This window comes from Pan troglodytes, chromosome X, assembly GCF_028858775.2.
Source record: "Pan troglodytes isolate AG18354 chromosome X, NHGRI_mPanTro3-v2.0_pri, whole genome shotgun sequence".
Lineage (NCBI taxonomy): Eukaryota > Metazoa > Chordata > Mammalia > Primates > Hominidae > Pan > Pan troglodytes.
The window spans coordinates 116,379,810-116,394,332 of record NC_072421.2 but is presented as its reverse complement, the minus strand read 5'-3'; the positions used below and the strand labels follow the sequence as shown (position 1 = coordinate 116,394,332).

Here is a 14,523-nt window from a genome sequence, read left to right as displayed (position 1 = left end):
GATCAAAGGATTCCTGGAAGAAGGTGTGTCAGAAGGGGCCTTCAAGTAAAGAGGCACAGACTATCCCTGCCTAGGGCTGCTCTGAGCATCTTCCCATTTCTTCCTCACAACAACCCAACAATGATTATAGCAATACTTATACCCATTTTACAGATGAGGAAACTGAGGCTCAGTCAGGTTAAATTTTTTTTTTTAGGTTAAGTTATTTAACCAAGGTCCCATTGCCAAGAAGCAAAGGAGTCAGGACTTGAATCCAAGTCTTCCTGATGCCAAAGCCCATGCTTTCACTGGTATCTGGAGGCCCAAGTTAAATACCCTGCCAAGGGGAAATCTTCCCAAACACTCCCAGAATGTGGCCACTTGTTCCTTGGGACCCCCATGTTGTTCTATCCCAGGAACTTGCTTGCCCCCACCTGCTGTGAGCTCTAGTCACGTGTGTCTATGAAGGGTGTCATCACAGTATCACCTATACCTGTACCCGGCACAGGTCCTTGTAGGCTGGTAGCTACCCCAGGTGTCTACTGAGGGAACTTTAACCCAATTAAACCTGAGATCTCAAAAATGCCCTTAGTGGAGGGCTGCTGTGAGGATTCCATGAATGGATGATCACAAAGAGATCTAGTTCAGTGTTTGGCACACAGTAAGTACTCACTGCAAGGAAGGGTTGCCATTGGGCTGTTTATTGTTATTTGTATTTGACCAGCCTCCCTTCCTGGATTCGAAGTAGTTCCTATTCCCAGAAAGAGGCAGATAAGAGATAGTCACACAGCCACATGAAGGTCAAAACCAAGTTTCCCAATTCTGGACTCCCCAGGAAGTGCTCAATGCCCCTCAGAAAACTACTCAGTCAAGGTTCAGGTCTGTGTCCTTTGATAACATAAGAGCCCCTTGTGATGAAATAATTCAGCTGCAGCTCCATCACAGAACCACACATGTATTTCCCATCTTAACTTGTCCTTGCCCTACTCCACGTTCTTAATCAGAGACTGAATGTACCATGTCAGACTGGCCTGGAGTATATTTGATTCTTTTGTATAACTTCTATTGCTATGCTAAGATTTTATATTTTTTCCGTTTATTTCAAGAGACTTTGCAATTACTTATTAAAGCATTTTTGTGGTGGCTACATTAAATCCCTTGTCAGATAATTTCAACATCTAATTCATCTTGGTGTTGGTATCAGTTGATTGTTTTAGGGTGATTTTTATCATATTCTGGATATGTTGACTATTATGTTAGAAGACTCTAATTCCTACTTAAATATTTGATTTTAGCAGGCAGTCAGTTTGTTTAGGTTTAGCATGCAGGTCCTGGCCTACTTTTGAAGGCTGTGATTCCAATGACAATTTAGTTTCAGAGCCTCTGTAGTGCTATTTTGATCTGCTTGATTCATGTGGTGCTAATGGGTCCACTCTTCCCTGCTGGTGCTGCCTGAGGAAGCAGAGTGTTCCTCAGATAGGGTTGCCTGGTGCCTCTAGGTGGGGGAAGTGATTTTTCTAGTCTGTGGAAACAAAGAATCTTCCTTGTCTCTGCTGGTTCTGGTGGGACTCCCCTGACTTTGCTGCCTGCCTTCCTGGTATCTCTCAGAGGAAGAGAGAAGCCTCAAGACCATGAAAACAAACAGGCTTCCTGGGCTAGGCTACTTGTCATGGTCACGTTTCCCCTTGATGGTGTGCTTGCTTGGAGAGTATCTTTCAGTGGGGTAGGGGAGTCTCTGACTTTGTGGGAAAGGACAGCACTTCTGCTGGCTGCTTATTGTCAGTGAGGCACCTTGCTAAATCCCACTTGCCGGAGTTGCCAGGCTTACCTGTTGGTGTCAGTAGGACTTCCATTCAATGCAGAGGAGAAAGGAACCTACAGGAACCATTTTCTATTGCTATGTTGGGGTTTGGGAAATGCTGGGCCTGGGTCACATTTATGGCTTGAGAGTCATAAGGTACCCTGCTACTATGGTGTTCCTCCAGTCCTGGGATTCCTAATCATTCTGCCTTCCCCTTTACACCTTTTAGAATTCTCCTGTGGCCACCTCTTGAATTATTTCCAGGATTTCTGGTTGGGCTTACCTGGGAGAAGCAGGGAGAAATGAGTCTATGCTATCTTGTCCAGACTGGAAGTGGAAGACCAATCCTGCATTGGTGTCTGCTGCTTCTTCTCCTAGGAATGATTCAGACTTTCATTTATCATCCTTTTTTGGGGGGCAAAGAGAAGCTCAGAAGGCTTTGCTTTGGTTAATATATCGAGCCCCCAGTTTTTTGTTTATGGGTGCATCCATATCCCTATGTGTGTGTGTGTGTGTGTGTGTGTGTGTGTGTGTGTTTGAGAAGAAAAGTTGGCAGAGATTAGCCCTGAAATAACTGTATTACAGTAGCCAAACACTCTGATAGGATATTGAGTTAGCTGTGGATTTGTCTTGCTGATAAGATACTCCTATACCACTATACTCACAGAATCATATTTTGAAGGTCAGAACAATCATATTTTGGTATTTCCATATAGGCGAAAGGCAGAAAATGTGAGAAACACATTCACCCGTCCAAACCCAAAGAATAGACTCAGAGGCACGAAGAACAGTGGAAGCGAGACTTTTAATGGCGGTCTTACAAAATCGGGTGTCTGGTAGGCAGGCACACCTGGGGCAGTTACAGCAGGTAATTTATCTCTTGCATGCAAGTCCCTCCCCCAGTTCCTCATTGGTCAAGTACTATGGGGTTACAATAGTCCCAGATATCACCTAAGTTTCATTATCTTTTATAAGATTATACCCCAGTCCCCTACCCCACTTACATTTCGATTTCCCAATAACAAAACTTTCTTCCCTTTTATGGGCTGACCCCTGCTCTACATTCTGTTTCCTTATCATGACTTTCTAGGTACATGAGCCATGTGGTTTGTCATGTCCACAGGCTGGTTGCCAGTACATAGATTTATCATGCCTTGAAAATTGACCATGTAAAATGTTTTCTCACAAATTCCCTCCTCTTTTTTATTTACTTCCTTTGGTCTCATTTTCATCTAAACCCTTTTGGTCCTCCAATCACTCTAGAAGTTGTCTACTTTCTTCCTTATAGGAGAGTGAGTTTAATTTGGTTTCTAATAGTAGCAGGTTATTTTGCTGGTAAGTCATTGGCATTTGTTTATTAATAGCTGTTTCAATTAATCTCTGTGCTACTCCCTTCACACAAGGGATAATACAACATCCCACTGCTGTTAAGACTCCTGCCACAATTATGAGAGATGTAAGGATTGAAGCTACTATGTCTTTCCATTTTCCAAACCAACCTTCTAGCCAGTCTGTAAATGGGTCAATTCCAGCATTTTCTGCCAGTTTATTGGCTACAGTTGTCAGTCCTTGTAAAACTTTGGTGATGGTCCCATCTGGGGCAATATTGTTGGGAATAAAAGTACAACATTTCCCATCTAGCATAACACATACACCCCCTTTTTCTGCTAGTATCATGTCTAGCACAAGTCTGTTTCCCAGGCCATTTGGCTGGTGGCATCAAACTTGCTAGCCACCTCTTTGAGGGCGTCCTGAGTACAATTGATGAATCTCTGTTGATTATAACAGATATAGTTAATCCAATCCACATTCTTATTAACAGTTGATCACCAAAAGAGTGCTGACTCAAACCCAGCAGCTATTTGGCTTCAGGCCTTAAATTCATTAGGCACCCCCTTGGGGACTCCTGTCGAGTCAATATATATATTGGGATCAAAAGAATTTGTCAAATCTGTCTGGTTTTGGTGGCCATGTGTATTTTCGGGTATCTTTTGGAATGCCAGGGTGAAAGGAATGGCCAATTGGACTAAAGCACAAGTCCTCGTCCAATTGGACAGTAACTAACAGGTTATGGAGGTCCCCTTTCCCACAATACCACCAGACATCAGCCCAGAATATATGGAGAGCTGAGTAATTGCCATTGCCTGACTCAGCAGTGACAATTAGGATGTGGGTACAAGTACGAGAGTTCTCCCACGGGCTTATTGAACTCTGCCACCTGCCTAGAGAGACAAGAGGAGTGGTTCATATTCCCTATAGAGAATGAGGGGATTGCTCTGGGATCTGACCACCACAATGCAGGAAAGAACAATGACAGGCTCTTACAAGTCTCATTTCCCCATGCATCTTTGTCCTGGTATAGAGCCAACATGCAATGCATGCCTTCAGGATCGGTATCCCATCCTAGGGGAAATGGAATCACCTGTGCCTGAGGTCGTCCCGCAGCACGCACATAGCAATTACTTTCTTTTTTGAGACGGACTCTCGCTCTGTCACCCAGGCTGGAGTGCGGTGGCATGATCTCGGCTCACTGTAAACTCCGCCTCCCGGGTTCAAGCGATTCTCGTGCCTCAGCCTCAGCCTCATCCTCACGAGTAGCTACGATTACAGGCACGTGCCACCACGCCTGGCTAATTTTTTGTATTTTTAGTAGGGACAGGGTTTCACTGTGTTAGCCAGGATGGTCTCGATCTCCTGACCTCGTGATCTGCCTGCCCCAGCCTCCCAAAGTGTTGGGATTACAGGCGTGAGCCACTGCGCCCAGCCAGCAATTACTCTTGTTGAGGGCTTGTACTGAAAATTTGAACCAGGCATTCACATCCCTGTACCCTGTCTCAATTTCTAAAGTTTGCCTTAAGTCCTTTACCTCAATTATTTCTACCCTTTTAGGGTCATTACTTGGTTAACTATTTCCATCAATAACAGCATAACCATTATGTCTCTTGCCATTTGTCACTTGGGACAACTCATCCACAAACAGCCTTATCCCATCATGTAGTGGAGCTTCCTTAAGGTCTGGTCTAACTTTGATTTGGTATTCTATGATATCTAAGCAGTTATGGTCTGATGTCTCTTTGTTCTTCTCTCCTTTCCATAGGAAACTGGCTGGATTCAGGCAAGTATCTGTTGTTACAGCCAAATTATCTTTTTCTAGTGACATGGCTTCATATTTTAGAATCCAAGAATCCATTAACCACCTCCTGGCTTTTTGATTTAATACATTCCTGACTTGGTGTGGGTGCTTACTATTAGGGCCCCACCAAAGGTTAGCTTTTGACTCTACCAGCAGGGCTGTGGCAGCTACTGCTTGCACACATTCAGGCCACCCCCGAGAGACAGGCTCAAGAAGCTTGGAGACAAAAGCAACAGGTTGCCTCTTCCCTCCCCTGGTTTGAGTGAGCACTCCAAGGCCAAACTCTGGTCTACTGTTACAAACAGATGGAATGGTTTCTCTAAAGATGGGAGGGCCAGGACCGGGGCAGTAATGAGGGCCTGCTTTAGCTCTTTCACTACCTGAATTTCCTCTGGGGATCATTGCATGGGATCGGGTTCCTCTTCTAGTAACTTGAGATACAGAATTTTTGTCTTTTGAGCATATGAGTCAATTCACAACCTGCAGTAGCCAGTTGAACCTAAAAATTTTCAGAGTTCTCTCTGTCTTAGGCAAAGGCAGGCCCACTATTCCAGATATTCTCTCTGGGTTTATTCTCCACTTCCCTTCACTAATCAAGTGTCCTAAATATTTAACTTCTTTTTCTACAAACTGCAATTTGTTCTTAGAGACTTGCAATCCCCTTTCTCCTAGGAAATTAAGCAAGCTTATGGTGGTTTCTGATACCTCGGCCCTCCTCTCCCCAGAAATTAAAAGATTATCTACATATTGTAATGACTGGGTTCCCCTGGAAGGTTGGAATTCCTCCCGGACTTTTTCTATTATTTGACCAAATACATTTGGGGCTGCCATGAAACCTTGTGGCAGCACAGTCTAGCAGTCCTGTTGTTTTCTCCCAGTTATAGGATTTTCTTATTCAAAGACAAAGAGGTCCCTGCTCCTAAAATCTAGGGGACATGCCCAGAATGCATCTTTTAGACCCACCACACTGAATCACTTATGTTCATAGAGTATCTTATTAAGGAGGGTGTAGGGGTTAGGTGCCACAGGATGGTGGGTCTGGACAATTTGATTCATAGTCCCTAGATCTTGCACCAATCTATAGAACCCATCAGGCTTTTTGACTGGGAAAATTGGAGTATTGTATGGTGACATGCAGGGTTCTAATAGTCCATCTTTAATCAATCCCTCTATTACCAGTTGGAGATCTTTTCTCCCTTCAGTAGAAATGGGATATTGTTTTCTTTTTCTTTCTTTCTTTTTTTTTTTTTTTGAAATGGAGTCTCACTCTGTCGCCAGGCTGAAGTGCAGTGACATGATCTCAGCTCACTGCAACCTCCGCCTCCTAGGTTCAAGTGATTCTCCTGCCTCAGCCTCCTGAGAAGCCGGGGCTACAGGTGTGTGCCACCATGCCGAGATAATTTTTGTATTTTTAGTAGAGACGGGGTTTCACCATGTTGGTCAGGATGGTCTCGATCTCTTGACCTCATGATACGCCCACCTCAGTCTCCCAAAATCCTGGGATTACAGGCGTGAGCCACTGTGCCTGGCCTGTTTTCTGAAAACTACTTCTCCTGGTTGTTTTAGTTTAATCTGTAAGGGTGTGATTTTTAACCCTCCCCTGTTGCCTTCCCTAATCCACACAACGGGATTAATTTTTCTTTCCTCTTCCTTTGTTAGGAGGCCCATCATTACTTTTATTTGTCCTTCCTCTATTCCTAATCCTAAACCCAATCTCACAATCAGGTCTTGACCAAGGAGGTTAGTTCCTGCTTCAGGAACATATAAGAGTCACACCTCAATTTGTTCAGGTCCCAATCTAATTAACATTTCCTTGAATATCAGAACCTGAAATCCCTCCCCTTTTACCCCGATACTGTCAATTTTTCCTTAGAGACTTCTGTACCCCTTGGTTGGTGAATTAGGGAGGAGCAAGCCACCCCAGTATCAACCAAAACTGTCACTTCTTCTCCCTCGGGTCCCACCTTCACATTTATCAGCGGTTCCTGGAGGGTCCTACTCAGAAGGAACCCCTGGCCCCCCTTGTCTTCATCAACCGTCATGAAGGGGATCATTTTTTCTTCTTTTTTCCATTCAGGACATTCTCTCTTAAAATGCCCTGGTTTTCCGCACTTGTAACATCAACTCACAGTCTTAGGAGCTTTTCCCTTCTTTCTCTGTGTTTAAATCTATTATCCCATTGTTTCCTTCAAGAGGGATCTTGATCTAACCTTCTTCTGACTACCTTTTCCACAGTGGAAACCATGATTCTCGCTTTTTGTTTCTGCTTCTCTTCCTCTCTCCTTACAAAGACCTTCCGAGCTTCCCTCAGTAATTCCTCAATTGGTTTCTCATTCCATTCATTACTCTTCTGTAATTTTTTTGTAATGTCAGGCCAGCTCTTAGTTACAAAGTTAACCTTCAAAAGGCCTTGCCCTACTGGGTCCTCCAGATCTAATCTAGAGTATTTTCTCAGGATCCTCTGCAGGAATGCAGAGGGAGTTTCCTCATTTTCTTGTTGAATCTTGAATGCCTTTGAGACATTTTGTGTCCTAGGAGTGGACTCTTTGATCCCTTTAATTATTAGTTCCCTGAGGTCCTGCATTTGGGCCCAGTCCCTGGGATCATTATTATCCCATTTAGGATCGACATTTGGAAATTTTTGTTTGGTTGGCAAGACTCCTTGCCCGGGAGGGTGTTGCCTCTCCCAGATGGTCATGGCTGCTCTCCTAATCATTCCCCTTTCTTCTCCTGTGAACAGAATATTCATGATAGACATCATTTCAGCCCAGGTGTAAAAGCTGGTTCCTAGGAATTGGTCCAGCTGGTCTGCTAAACCGAGGGGATCTTCTAGGCGTGGTTTCATTTCCTTCTTGAAATTCCTAACTTCAGAATTTGTAAGAGGAGCATTTACAAAGCCAGTCTCTCCCTGTCCCATGGGAACTTCTCTAAGAGGGAGCATGCTAGATGCCTGCTGTGTGGACAGGATAAGGAAGTTCTTAATATTCCTCTTACACTGTTCTTTTTCTTAAATTTGGATGAGGACTTAAAGGAGCAATTGGTTCAGTTCCCCCATGATCTCCAGGTCTTTCTTCCTCTAACCCTCCTGTTGCCCCCTTGATCTTCCTGTCCCCTATTTTGTGAGCTGTATGGAGGGGCAAGCATGATAGGGGGTCCCAGGGCTTTTCACTGGGCAAGAGCTTTTTACTAGGCTCTTTTTCTTCTTCTTTGATGGGGAACGTGGGGGTTAATTCTTTGATCCAGCAGAGAGCATAACCTATCTCTTCTTGTGAGGATGGTTTTTGTTTTTTGTTTTGTTTTGTTTTGTTTTGTTTTGTTTTAGCGGAGTCTTGCTCTGTCACCCAGGCTGGAGTGCAGTGGTGCGATCTCAGCTCACTGCAAGCTCCGCCTCCCGGGTTCACGCCATTCTCCTGCCTCAGCCTCCCAAGTAGCTGGGACTACAGGCGCCCACCACCACACCCGGCTAATTTTTTGTATTTTTAGTAGAGATGGGGTTTCATTGTGTTAGCCAGGATGGTCTCGATCTCCTGACATCGTGATCCACCCACCTCGGCCTCCCAAAGTGCTGGGACCACAGGCGTAAGCCACCGCGCCCGGCCTAGAATGGGGTTTTATCATTCACATAGAGAATTAAAGCTTGGCACACCCAGTTCTCATCTGAGCCAAACTTAAATCAAAAGACTGAAGGCTTGCGAATGGGGTCTTTGGGACAGGTAAAACAGCAATACTTTATCATCTTTTCCTTTTCCTTGTCCCTGGTTCAAGGGTTGTCCCTCCAAACCTGCAGCATTCTCCTTAAAGGATTATCCGGGGGAATGTCAGAGGGAGTCTCTTTGGCTCCCTCTTTCCTTTGTCCCCTAGGCCTAGAATTTCTGTTTCCCATTTTCGTCAATCTGTGTCTGAGTTTTTCCCTGTGTACTCAAGCCCCCCACTAGAGGTTTCTTGCACACACCGAGAATCATTTCATCCGTCTCTGGCTGTTTCCCTCGCGAGAGAACAGAACCGCAAATTGGGTCTCCACACTTGCTTCATACCTAGGATACGTCTCAGTCACACACACTCGACCTCCAAAAATGCCCAACCACCAAGACAATACTCACAGTCCAATTTTCCTACCTTGGCTCGTACATGAGGTTGCCTGGTTGCCACGGTGCCTGCTTTTCTCCCTGTGTCACCTCCACTGCCTCCTGAATAACAGTCTCAGGTTTGTCTATGGCCTCTGCAGGGAGCCGGGATTCCCAGACAGAGCAGGCCACTTAAATCAGGTGGGACGCCTCTCCCCTCTTGGCCGGAGTCCAACTCCACGCAGGCACAGAGATCCCAGATGGGTCCCCAAGTTTGTGAGAAACACATTCATCTGTCCAAACCCAAAGAATGGACTCAGAGACACAAAAGAACAATTGAAGAGAGAATTTTAATGGTGATCGTGCAAGAATGGGTGTCTGGTAGGCAGGCACAGCTGGGGCAGCTACAGCAGGTAATTTATCTCCTAGCACGCAGGTCCCTCCCCCAGTTCCTCATTGGTCAAATACTGTGGGGTTACAATCTTCCTGGACGTCACCTAAGTTTCATTATCCCTTATAAGGTTATAACCCAGTCCCCTTCCCTGCTTAAGTTTCGATTTTCCAATAACTCTGTAAACTTTTTCTTCCCTTTTATAGGCTGACTCCTCCTCTACATTCTGTTTTCTTATTGCGACTTTCTAGGTGCATGAGCTGTGCGGTTTGTCACGTCCGCACGCTGGCTGCCAGTACTTAGATTTATCATACCTTGAAAATTGACCATTTAAAATGTTTTCTCACAGAAAATAAGATTTTAAAACATTATCCTCCCTTTATATAAAACCTTGGGATATCAGCATACTCTGTGCTGGACCAGCATACTCTGGTCCTGGAAAATAAGGACCACTGGATCACTGTCCATCACAGGAAAACAAAATGCCACTGTAGAAAACTGTCTGTGGCAGGCTGAATAGTGGTCCTCACAACATACCGGTATAACATAATGGTAAAATGCTGAAAGGGACTTTGCAGGTGTGATTAAGTTAATATTCTTGAAATGAGATGATTGCTCTGGATTAGCCAAGGCGACCTAATCTTTATTACGGACTCTTCATAAAAGAGGCAGGAAGGTCAGAGTCAGAGAAGGTCATGTGACTATGGAAGCGGAGGTCAGAGAGTCACAGAGAGACTTGAAGATGCTACGCTGCAGGCTTTGAAGACGGAGGACGGAGCTATGAACTAAGGAATGTAGGCAGCATCTTGAAGCTGGAAAATGGCTGATTTTGAACTTCAATCTCCAAAACTGTATTGCCTTAGTTGGTTTTGTGTGGCTATAAAGGAACACCTGAGACTGGGTAATTTATAAATAAAAGAGGTTTATTTGCCTCACAGTTCTGCAGGCTGTATAAGCAGCAAGCAGCATGATGCCAGCATCTGCTTCTGGTGAGAACCTCAGGAAGCTTCTAATCATGGCAGATGGCAAAGGGTGAGCAGGCATGTCACATGGTGAGGGGGGAGTGATAGAGAGAGGGGAGGCATGCTATGTACTTGTAAACAACCAGATCTCCTGTAAACTAATAGAGTGAGAACTCATTCATTATCATGGGGACAGCACCAAGCTATTCAAGAGGGATCAACCCCCATAACCTAAACACCTCCCAGTGGGCTCCACCTCCAACATCAGGGGTCACATTTCAACATGAGATTTGAAGGGGACAAATATCAAAACTATGTCATATGTGATAATAAATTTATGTTGTTTTAAGCCACTAAACTTGTGATGATTTGTTATAGCAGCCATAGGAAATTAATACTAATAGAGAGCAAATGACAATGATCAGGGGTTGGAAGTCAGAGAGTGTTGGAGAATAGTATGAGCATGGTTGCTTGTACAAGGATGCACTTAAACCATGAGACTCTAGTTTGGAAACAAGAAGCCTGAGAAGAGACTGGCTCAATGTCTAAACCATTGCTGCTCTATATAACTTTATTTGATGATGAAAGTGTTCTACATCTGCACTTTCCAATAGGGTAGCCAGTAGCCACATGTGACTACTAAGCACTTGAAATGTGGCTAGTACAATAAGGGAATTTTTTCTTTCTTTTTTTTTTTGAGATGGAGTCTTGCTCTGTCACCCAGGTTGAAGTGCAGTGGCGGATTTCGGCTACTGCAAACCTCTGCCTCCTGGGTTCAAGGAATTCTCCTGCCTCAGCCTCCCCAGTAGCTGGGATTACAGGTGTGTACCACCACGCCCAGCTAATTTTTGTATTTTTAGTGGAAACGGGGTTTCACCATGTTGGCCAGGCTGGTCTTGAACTCCTGACCTCAAATGATCCACCCACTTTGGCCTTCTGAAGTGCTGGGATTACAGGCATGAACCACCATGCCCAGCCTACTCTTAATTAATTTATATTTAAATTTAAAAATCTACATGTAGCTAATGGCTACTGTATTAGACAGACAGTTTTCTACCATTAAAAAGAATGTGGATAGGGTGACTATGAACTTATTCATTAAAGTGTTCAATGCTAGAAAACTAGCTTGCCAAAAATAGTCTATGCCAAATTAAAGAAGTACCAACACTTCTCTAGAGATCAGATTTCTTATAATCTCTGCCATAATATAACTAAAAACCTAGATGAGAAAAAAGCATCTAAGCAGCATGTAAAATTGCTGTCATAAAACCCATGAACTTCACTTCATAGGAGATGCATGGAGTCAGTCCTTAGTCAAACAGCTACACATTAGAAGAACCAAGAATACGTTGATCTCAGAACTTCTTCAAAAGCACAAAAATCCGGAACACACTTAGGGAAAAGACATAAGGAAAGACATATTGCTACATGCCTCAGAGGTCCAGGGCAAAAGCAGATGATCATAATGGCCACCCTGAGTCACAAGACAAGGTTATATTATGTTCTGAATCATCTGTTTAAGAAGGCAAAGCAGGCCAGGTGCAGTGGCTTACGCCTGTAATCCCAGCACTTTGGGAGGCTGAGGTGGGTGGGTTACTTGAGGTCAGGAGTTCGAGATCAGCCTGGTCAACATGGTGAAACCCCATCTCTAATAAAAACACAAAAATTAGCTGGGCATGGTGGTGGGCATCTGTAATCCCAGCTACTCGGAAGGTTGAGGAACAAGAATCACTGGAACCCGGGAGGTAGAGACTGCAGTGAGCCGAGATTGCCACTGTACTCTAGCCTGAGCAACAGAATGAGACTCTGTCTCAAAAAAAAAGAAGACAAAGTAGTGAATAACTCAGTATTAAAAAAAAAAAAAACTCAACAGAGGGAATGGGTAAATGCAAAACCAAACAGTTATCTTTCCACTTTCATGTAAAATCCCTTGTTTTAGGGTTCTAGCCACTATGCAATGCCATCCACTCCAGCTCCTTGTTAGTCACTTATGCACCAGGATTGATCTGAACCAGGTTTGATAAATTATTTCAAATCCTTTCTCACCATTACCATCCAAATCCTTCTCACTTGCCACGCAACTTCCAAATCTGGATCAATTGAATTGATCCACCACCATTGTTTCTATTTCCAGACTGCTGAGCCCTGGTGGAAGAAATAACACAATGATATAGGCAGGAATATCTTGAAAAGCATGGTTTCTGTGGAATATTATGCAGCAGTTAAATATGTAAGATATCAGCTGGGCGTGGTGGCTCACGTCTGCAATCCCAGCACTTTGGGAGGCCCAGGTGGGCAGATCACCTGAGGTCAGGAGTTTGAGACCAGCCTGGCCAACATGGCAAAACCCCGTCTCTACTAAAAATACAAAAATCAGCCAGGCGTGGTGGCAGGAGCCTGTAATCCCAGCTACTCAGGAGGCTGAGGCAGGAGAATCGCTTGAACCTGGGAGGTGGAGGTTGCAGTGAGCTGAGATCGTGCCACTGCATTTCAGCCTGGGCTACAGAGTGAGACTGTCACACACACACACACACACACACACACACACACACACAAGATATCTATATATACTGATACAGAAAAAAATCCATACACATTAAATAAAAAAGCAAGTGAAATCACAGTCCCTAGTATGGCTATAATCAAAAGGACAGATACTAACAAGTGTTGGCAAAGATGTGGAGAAACTGGAAGCCTCATATACTGCTGGTGGGAATGTAAAATGGATCAGCCACTTTGAAAAACAATCCAGTAGTTCCTCAAAATGTTAAACACGGAGTTACCATATGACCCAGCAATCCCACTCCTAGATACACACCCAAAAGACATGAAAATATATGTCCACACAAAAACTGGAACATGAATACTCATAGCCATGTTATTTATAATAGCCAAAAAGTAGAAACTGGCTGGGTGCAGTGGCTCATGCCTGTAATCCCAAAACTTTGGGAGGCTGAGGCAGGTGGATCACGAGGTCAGGAGATGGATACCATCCTGGCCAACATGGTGAAACCCTGTCTCTACTAAAAAAAAAAAAAAAAAAAAACTTAGCTGGGTGTGGTGGCACTTGTCTCTAATGCCAGCTACTTGGGAGGCTGAGGAAGGAGAATCACTTGAACCAGGGAGTCGGAGGTTGCAGTGAGCCGAGATCACGCCACTGCACTCCAGCCTGGCAACAGAGTGAGAGTCCATCAAAAAATAAAATAAAAAGTAGAAACTACCCAAATGTCCAAATGACAAATAGATAAAATGTAGTATATCCACACAATGGATATGCCAAGAGCAAGTTGCAAGTTTTTTGTTTTGTTTTGTTTTGTTTTATTTTATTTTGTTTGAGACAGGGTCTCACTCTGTTGTCCAGGCAGGAGTGCCGTAGCACAATCATGGCTCACTGCAGCCTTGGCCTCCCAGGCTCAAGCAGTCCTCCCACCTCAGCCTCCTGGGTAGCTGTGACTATAGGAACACACTGCTACATCCAGCTAATTTTTTGTATTTTGTAGAGACAGGGTTTTGCCATGTTGCCCAGGCTGGTCTTGAACTCCTGAGCTCAAGTGATCCACCTGCCTCACCCTCCCAAAGTGTTGAAATTACAGGTGTGCACCACCATGCCTGGCCTCCAAGAGCAATTTTATTCAGCAATAAAAAGAATGAAGTTCTGATTCATGCTACAACATAGATGAACCTTGAAAACACTGTGCTAAGTAAAATAAGCCAGTCACAAAAGATCACATATTCTTCCATTAATATCAAAGTCCAGAATAGGGAAATCTATAGAGACTGAAAGTGGATTAGTGGTTGGTAAGGGTTGAAGGATAAAGAGGCGATAGCTAAAGGATACAGGGTTTCCTTCTGAGGTGATGAAAATGTTCTAAAAATTGACTATGGCAGTGGTTGCACACATCCATGAATATACTAAAAACAATTGAACTGCACACTTTAAATGTGTGAATTGTGTAGTGTGTGAATTATAGCTCAATAAAGCTGTTATTTTTTTTTTAAAAAGCAAATGATAGAATAATACATGTACTATGAGCTCATTTATATAAAAACCAAAACTACATATGCATGTAATATAAACATTTGTGAATGTATGTAAATATATAGAACATGATTTGGAAGGATACCCACCCATCTGTTAGCATTGGTTGCTTTTGGGGAGAGAAGTAGGATTGCCTTCTGTAACATCACACTTT

General features: G+C 43.9%; 1 protein-coding gene and 1 pseudogene across 1 annotated transcript in view; both read right to left on the bottom strand.

The window, feature by feature from the left end:
* Positions 1-6,955, bottom strand: part of LOC100614788 (protein cordon-bleu-like) — a 51,648-nt pseudogene extending 44,693 nt beyond the window's left edge.
* Positions 6,956-9,345: 2,390 nt separating this feature from the next.
* LOC104003980 (uncharacterized) overlaps positions 9,346-14,523 on the bottom strand; it is a 48,082-nt gene continuing 42,904 nt past the window's right edge. Inside the window, exon 9 of the mRNA XM_063804236.1 lies at positions 9,346-12,475. The gene's annotated coding sequence lies outside the window, so the exon portion shown is untranslated. The remainder of the gene's footprint in view (positions 12,476-14,523) is intronic.